General features: G+C 44.1%; 1 protein-coding gene across 5 annotated transcripts in view; it reads right to left on the bottom strand.

Moving 5' to 3' along the window:
• Rubcnl (rubicon like autophagy enhancer) overlaps positions 1-7,264 on the bottom strand; it is a 45,996-nt gene extending 38,732 nt beyond the window's left edge. Inside the window, exon 1 of one of the 5 annotated variants that reach the window (XM_017795926.2) lies at positions 7,247-7,264. The gene's annotated coding sequence lies outside the window, so the exon portion shown is untranslated. Of the gene's footprint in view, positions 1-175; positions 509-7,246 lie in introns of those variants that run through there. The other 4 variants (XM_029559270.1, XM_017795925.2, XM_029559271.1 and 1 more) reach the window with 4 other exon arrangements.
• Between the last annotated feature and the right edge of the window lie 939 nt (positions 7,265-8,203).

Raw genomic sequence — 8,203 nt, 5'->3', positions numbered from 1 at the left:
GGGACCACCTTAGGCGCTGGCTCCAGTCCCCAAGTGTCGCCCAGCCTCGTCTACAGCATCCCTCCCCTGGAGCTTCCAGTCCCAAGGAAGCACGCCCTTTGGAAAACCAAGTCCTCTCCCCGGAGGAGCTGCAACCTTCAGCTTCCCTAGTAATCACAGCACAGCCGGGACCCACCCTGAGGACCACCCGTCTGGCGACGTCACCTTGCCACGGCCTGCACGCTCCTCTCACCCGCTCCTCTCACCCGCAATTCCAGGCAGCCCTCCGTGATCACCGCGTGGCTCGGACACGCAGCGAGGACTGGGAAGCGTTGCCGGGACGCCGCCGCCACGCCGGTCATCCTCGCCTCTCTCTACTGGCGGCTGCCTGCCACGAAATGAGAAGCGAAGCCCGGGGCCCAGCCGGCTGCACGCGGGGACGCGGGGACGCGGAGACACGGGGACGCGCCACGGAGCAAGCGCACTGCACCCGCGCGCTCCCCGCCGTGTTCTGGCTCACTCCCCGAGGACTAGGACCCCACCACCCCACCCCCGGATGAAATAAGCCGGAAACGCAGACTTCGCACAAATGAGCTCCCCACTGCAACTGCACACTGTAATTGCTTGAAAAATAGAGCCACTTGGATGCGTCTGCACCGGACCCTGTGGGTCCAGCGGGGACCACGACTCACTCGCGCGGACTGCGGCTCACTGACCATTAGGTCCATCCTAATCTCCACCTTCCCCTAGGGCAGCTAGGTGTGCCGCTGAACAGCTCCGAGATTTTGATGGTGCTGCAAGAAGCTGCCAAGGAATAAAGAGTTTTCACAAACAGAAACCCAAACCCATGCCAGGCTAAGCAAGCTAAAGCCCTCGGGCCCCTAGGGGGCGCAGCGCGCTCTCCAAGGGCCATGACTTCTCTCTAGGGAAAAGATACAGACAGGTTAATCAAGTACACAGCCCTGGCATCCCTAGCATCTCCTGCAGTTATAAGAGAAGTTGGTCCTGGCTCTCTGAGAAGTGTCTCTTCTCCATACAACCGAACTCTGTCACTTTCTCTGGTCCCTTGGCTCTGTCCTTGGTCAAATAGAGCAAATGCAGTGGTATTTTGGATTTAATAACATGCCTGGCATCTCTGAAACGGCCCCAGTGCCTGGCACATTCTGGTTTGGAGTGGTTAAATTTACTAGTCGTTGCTTCTTCGGAGGAAGGTAGAAACGAATATGACAAAGTCGGATGAATACTAGCTTCCTTCCCCTTCCTTTGAGACCAGTTTGTTTGGAATCTATACTGGCTTACAACTGGAAGAATTCTGCTTACGTGGGGTTCCCATTCAGGAATTTAGGTGAACTGAATACCAACTTGGAAAACCTTACATTAAAAAGTCAGAAAGAGGATTCAAGTGTGGAGATAGGAGGAGTGCAACTTTAATGCCAGCCTGGGCTACGTAGCAAGACTATTTCTCAAAAAATCAACAAGCAAAATGTGTGGGCTAGTGCTAATATTTATTGCTCATCTACTGTGCCTGGTACCTTGCCTAATTATTTTAAGCAGTCTAATAAACATGTCTAACAATAACGAATCCTTGTTCTCATTTCAAACATGAGGAGTCCCTGGCTTGCAAAGTTGTTCAGCAACCTGTCCAAGGTCACACAGCTAGTACGTAGCACAGTCAGATTTTTAAGACAGATGTGCCTGACACCAAAGCTTATGTTCACAAAAGCATAAAAAGAATGAAAAGGGGACCTTGCAAGAACCTGTTCCAAGAATATCTATAAAGAAAGAGAAGTCATGGAAAAGTCAAGAAAAAGAATCATAAAACAACAGCAAATATCATGTGAAGTAAATTAGTGTTGAGGTTCGAATCTGGAATATCGCCCAGAGGCTCATGTTCTGAAAGCTTGTTTCCCAGTGACTGGTGGTATTTGGGGAGGCTGTGCAACCTTTTGGAGGTAGGACCTGGCTGGTAGAATTTATAGGCCAGTCCTTTTCTATAGCTTTCTGCTTCCTGGTCCCCTGCCACATGAACAAGCCTTTACCTCCTGCCACCCCCACAGATGTAATATGCCTGCCACCCTGTCTTCTACCCATTGAAACCCCTCTAAGACTGTGAGCCAAATAAACCTTTCCTCCCTTGAGTTATTTCTGTCAAGTATTTTGTCACAGCAACTATAGTAATCAAAAAGTAAAAACAAATGTTTGGGGAGCTGGGGGTATAGATGAGTGTTGGAGCTCATGCTCAAGTCCCTGAGTTCAGTCCTGAGCACCGAAAAACAAGATGGCAGACTAGATAAAGTCCTAATTAAGAGAAACCTTCTTAGGCTAGGGATACAGGTCAGTGCAGAGTGCTAGAATGCACAAGGCCCTAGATTGAAGCCAGAATCCTGAAAACAAGAAAAGAAAAGACAAAGAAGTAAAAAAGAGTAGTCTCATAGGGTAACTAGGAAATTTTGGATCAAGATGGTGGGTGTTTGATCAATCCTTTTTAAACCACTTTTACCAAAATTGCCATAAGGCTAGCCTGTGCCCTGCTGTGTGAGCACCCTACTAAATTTGAATATGTGTATTTCAGCTCTGGAGAGAGCTCATTTGGTAAAATGCTTGCTTTGTAAGCATGAAGACTTGAGTTCACTTCTCAGAACTTATGTTTTTTTAAAAAATCCAGGCACACCTGTAATCCCAGCAGTGACAGGCAGAGATAGGCGGACCCCTGGGGCTCACTGGCTAGCTATCCCAGCCTACTTAGCAAATTCCAGGCTAGTGAGCCCCTGTCTTCACAAACAAGGTGGATGCCATGTAAGGAACAATCCACAAGGTTGCCTTTTGTTCTTTACATGTATCTACACACACACACACACACACACACACACACACACACACACGACTATACATATTTTCTATCTGGTCACAAAGGAAGTTCATATTTAGAAAGCAAATACCTAATACTAAGAAGGAAAGTTCAAGAACAAATTTTTCAAGCTAGAAGTACTCATTGAGTACTCTTTTGAGTTCTTTCTGGGGTGTGGAAGTAAAATTTCCCAAGCACTAAATACAGAGGGATGGGCTTTCTGAGGCTGCCTAAGTGATTGACCAGTTCTCAGAAAGTCACTGAAAATCACTGATAACTCCAAACTGAGTACCACCCATGTAAAGCAGGGGCTGGTTTGTTGATTCCTTCTCATGGGGAAGGTCCACTGCAAGGTCACGGTGCCCTCTAAGACCAAGACCTGTGGCTTGCAAGCCATGAATGTCAGGGACAGTTTACCACTTCAGGCAGCCAGCATCGGTTGAACACACACAAAGCTCCCTTGTGGCCAGAACATCCTCATCCTCACAAGAGACTAAAAGCCTGGCAGCTGTCCTGCAAAACCCAGCCAGGCATCACAAGAAGCCATTTGTGCTGTGAGCAGAGCTTTGACCCTGCTTTTGAACTCAGCCGACAGAGTCAGCAAAGGGGAAATCAGTCTATACAAAAGAGGAAGGAAATGAGATGAAATGAAGTCCGTAATAAGCTACCAGCAGGACCCCAATGGTGTCGTCCCCACACAGAAGTTGGGGAAGGAAGAGGCTAATGCTGTTTGGGGGTACACACTAAGACATGTGCCAGGAGGGAAAGAGCCAGAGAGGGAAGCTGTGTTAGGCTTGTCTACTGCTTCTCCTGCTACTGGCCTGTCTTAAGCAGCCAATGCCTACAAAGGTGTGTGTTTCCACTTACACGCGAAACCCATAACAGACAAATGTATGGAGACAGAAAGAAGAAAGGTCACCAGGAGCAATGGGAGTGGTGAATGGGGAGTTATTTATTGTTTAATGGGCGCAAAATTTCTGTTTAGGATGTTACAAATGTGGGAAAGGGTAGTGGCAGTTGGTCAAATTGTAAATGCACCCAGTGCCATTCAGTGAAAGAAGAAAGTTTTAAAATAGTGAACGGTTAGTACATTGTACTGTAATAAAGCAAACATATGCACACATGTATTTATTCAAATCCATTATCATGATACAATCCATCTTTGGCTAAAAGCCCAAGTAATAGTAATGTGCCGAGAGCCTCCTTATCCTTAGAGAGTCTTTCCTTGAATTTTAATAAATAGTCTTATTTTCTTCCTGTTAGCAGTGCCAGAGCCTGGCTTCTGGGTTCTTATTCTCCCTCACCTGGAAGGAAGAAGGGTCTTACTATTTGGAGGGGTTGTTTTTGTTTGTTTTGTTTTGAGAGAGGGCTTCACTTAGAGGTCCAGACTGGCTGTGAACTCCCAGACCCACACAGTCTCCCTTAATATTGGGGACTGTAGGCACACGCCACCACATCCAGCTAGTCCTGTTATTTCTCTACATGCTTCAGCTGATGATAAGGACTTAGAGCTCAAAGGGGCCATGTTCAGAGACAGTGTACCCTGAAAGGAGTTCTTTAAGAAGTAGAGACAGCATTGGGTCGACACTAAAACCTTGAAAGGGAATAAGCATTGCTTAGCATCCCCAGGAAAAGAAGTCTCACAACAGATGGAAAATTTATTTGTTAATGCTATTATGTCTCATAATTATTTTTTTTAAAAAGAAAATGAGAATGTAAAAGATGTTAAAAGGATATGGGAAGGGAAATATTTTCTAAAATAGAAAAAATGAGAAAGCCTAAGCAAGTGATGAAGGTCTGTTTAGGTTTGTTATGATATATAAAGGATGAGACAAAAATAATATACACATAATCTTAAAATGTCTATGGTCATAGTTTAGTCAACTAGTTTAAGGAACAAAATACATATCTAGTCAAAGTTTATCTGAGAATATTTGGTTTTTTACCTAAGCCTTATCTACATAGCATGTGATAATTGCAAGTACCAGACTGGTGGAACTAACCTTATTGGATGTTTAATAGCTATAGTTTGAGGCCTATACTAATGTGGTCAGAGGGACTTAAAGGACACTTTTTGCCCCTTGCTCTCCAAGGTCAACTAAGTTCTAGGGGACTATGGAATATCATTCAAAATGTCCTATAACCGTGGTGCGTCACCTGTCCTCTTGTTCAGGGAGGCCATGGAGACCCCACCAGATGGACTTGAACCAGTGTCCAGTCTGCAAAGAAGAGCGTCAACTCAGAAGAAACATCTCATTCGTGCTTCCAAGTGAAGCCAGACAGCAGGACCTTTGACTTATCTTCACATAGAAGGAACTGGTAAAAGAAAGGAACCAGGAGCTCCTCCAAAGCCCACGTGACCCCTGAAGAACAGATCCTCAAATGACCTTAAGTATAAAAATAAATTGATTTATTTGGGCCAACTGTATGGTCTTAAACACCCAAAGGGAAAGTATAACCAAAGATAAAGTCATCAGTATACTTCTTTAAGTGTTCAAGGGATTATACTTCCCAGACATTAGGCTTAAGTCTATGTAAAAAGTTATTTAGACAATTATTTCTCATTGATGCTTTTGTTCCTAACCAGAAAGTACTGCTCAGATGTAAGACTTCAAATCTTGGTCTCCAATACTGTAGTGCCCACCTGTAGCTAAGGGAGACAACCAGCTATTGTTCTAAAATGATGAATAACTTTGTTTTCTCCTCCTATCTAGAAACCTTTGAGAGGGAGCTGACATTGATTCTAACCACTCCAACAGCTATCAAAATACCTGAAAGCAAATCCTAAATCCATCACTCTAGAGTCCAGCCTTGGAAGACAAAAGAAAAATGAGGAGGAACCCAATAGAGGGATGCTTTTGGAAGCCCTTGTCAGAAACTCCAATGGACTTTCATATGAACATTTGAAAATTGCCCTGTTCTGACTTTTTTCTAGTTCCATCTAGAACTTGTAATGCTAACTACTCTTGCCTTTACTTCTCCTTCACATCTCCTATTCATGGTTCAAAGACTTTCTTTCCCAATTTTGCAATTTGGGAGTCTTTTAGATAGACCCACTGAAGGGGTAATCCAATTGCCTCACCCTGCATCCTTGTTCAGCATGGAAAAAGCCAGAGTGGTTTGCATCCCAATTTCCCATCGGCAATTTGGGTAATCTCTTCAGAGGATGGTGTGACAGGAATAGGAGGTAGGAATTGACTAGGCAGTTAGGGTAAAAAGACCCCAAAGAAAAGTAGCCAGTTTCTTGGCTAAAACTCACAATGTCTTTGGGCCTCTTAGCAACCTACTCGGTTCCAAATGCCAAAAATGTCGAAAATATTTGGGAGCTTTTATCTAATCCTAAAAAGATTTTAGGGTTAAAGAAGAAGAAAGAGTTAAAAAAAAAAAAAGGAGAAAAGAAGTGGAGACCGTCAAAACAAGGATAGTAGACCCAAGGCGGAGAAACCACAGCTTCAGGCTGTCCCTGATCCTCAACAGTCTGTTTCTAGAGGTGACAGATGAGGAACATGGTCATCTGACGATAGCAAGGAAACCATCTTTCAGTCCTTCTTCCTCTCCCTCTTCATTGTATAGTTTCTACTTCTCTAAAACTGTTTTGAACTAGACTAGTAGAATCAGAAGCTGCACTTGTTGTGTGATCTATTTTTATAATTAAAATGTATAAACAAAAAATGATAGTCCCACATGAGTGCAAGCCTAATATACCATTAGAACTAAAAGTATTATATAGCAAGTTCCAAGCTAGCCAGGGCTACATAGGTAGATGCCATCTCAAAAACAAACAAAAAACAAAAAGCAATGATCTGGGGGTATAGCTTGGAGGTAGACCATTTACCTAGTATGTCCAAGGTGCTACTAAAATGTTTATTATCGTGGGGCTGGAGAGATGGCTCAGTGGTTAAAAGCATTGTCTTTTCTTACAGAGAACCCAGGTTCGATTCCCAGCACCCACATGGTGGCTAACAGCCATCCGTTGTACAACACGGGTGCACTTACACATGTGCCGGCAATACACTCATACACATAATAAATAAAATATATTTTTAATGTTTATGCTCTGTCTCACTCACCGGATCGTGATGATAGGAGCTTCCTCTCTCCCATCCTCATTCCCCTGCACCTCCCCTCTCCACCTGGTATCTAACACTGTACTTTGTAAGTTTTGGTTATTTCATGAGTGTCTGTAATTGCTCACATGGCTGGTGGGTGTGCTTTGAATGCAGTCTTTCAAAACAGGAAGACATTAAGCTAAGATTGTTTGTGCCCAAGAACAGTCAATAGGGCCAAAGTTCAGCATTTCAGTCTAGCACTGAAAGCATCTTTGATGTGTTCTCAGTTGAATTTTCATTCTCTTTTCTCACTCTTGACTTCAGTGACCCTGAGAGCCACAGTGGCCCCACATTGTCCCTGTTTTCCTACCTTTGCGTCTCAGGTCATTGACGTCTTGCATTCTCCACATGTCCCTCCTGGTGCTGACCGTTGCGCTCATGCTTGACCTTTCACTCATGTTTATGAGCAACCTTCTGCCTAGTTTAGACAACCTCCCAAGTCATTTCCATGTAGACCATTTGGTAAGGAAAGGCTGAAACACATAGATAAAAGTTCTCAGGGGCTGGTATGAATTTATTGGGTAGATACGGTACAAATTTTTTTTAAGTCTCATTTTTTTCAACAATTTCTTCTAAATCAAGTTAATTTGGTATCCTACTTGATAGTGTCAGGAAACAAAATCTATGGTGTATTAGAGAATGTTGCCTCTCCCTGGACCTTCCCAGGAGCCCTGAGGCACTTATGTATAATCTATGGGGGAAATTTCTGGTCTTAGTTCAACTGTGATCACTGCAGAAATTCCCATTTGACCAGCTGTAAGTTCCATATTAATTGTGAGTACCGATGTCCTTCACCACACGCTTGGGGTTTGCTCACTCAGCATCTAGTGCTTTGCCATGGGCAGTCTGTTTCTCATTCACAGGCCTTAGTTATACTTCCCATTACAGCATTCAGATTAAAAAGAAAATTCCTTCTCCAGATCTCCTACTGGAAGAGGTTACCTTCCCCTCGGGCAGCTCCTGCTTCCCTCCCTACCAGACCATAGAGCATTAAAGTACACTGAATCCAAAACTCCCTTTACACCCCAGGGAAACCCAAAGCCTGATGGGCCAAGAGAGGCGAGAGAAAAGTGCTCACCCTGACTCAGAGTTGTCTACAAAACAACAAGAACAAAAAATGGATTGCTTGATAAATTATCAGCCACAACAAAATTCAAGTTCAATAAAACTGCTCCAGTTGTTCAAAAATTCCAATGTACCAGTACTATAGACACCAGCACATGCCATCCTAGAGTCTAAATAGAAGTTGCATCTCTGTAAAGCACAT

Source organism: Nannospalax galili, unplaced genomic scaffold, assembly GCF_000622305.1.
Source record: "Nannospalax galili isolate Female #2095 unplaced genomic scaffold, S.galili_v1.0 scaffold388, whole genome shotgun sequence".
Classification (NCBI taxonomy): domain Eukaryota; kingdom Metazoa; phylum Chordata; class Mammalia; order Rodentia; family Spalacidae; genus Nannospalax; species Nannospalax galili.
This window is presented reverse-complemented; position numbering and strand designations above follow the sequence as displayed.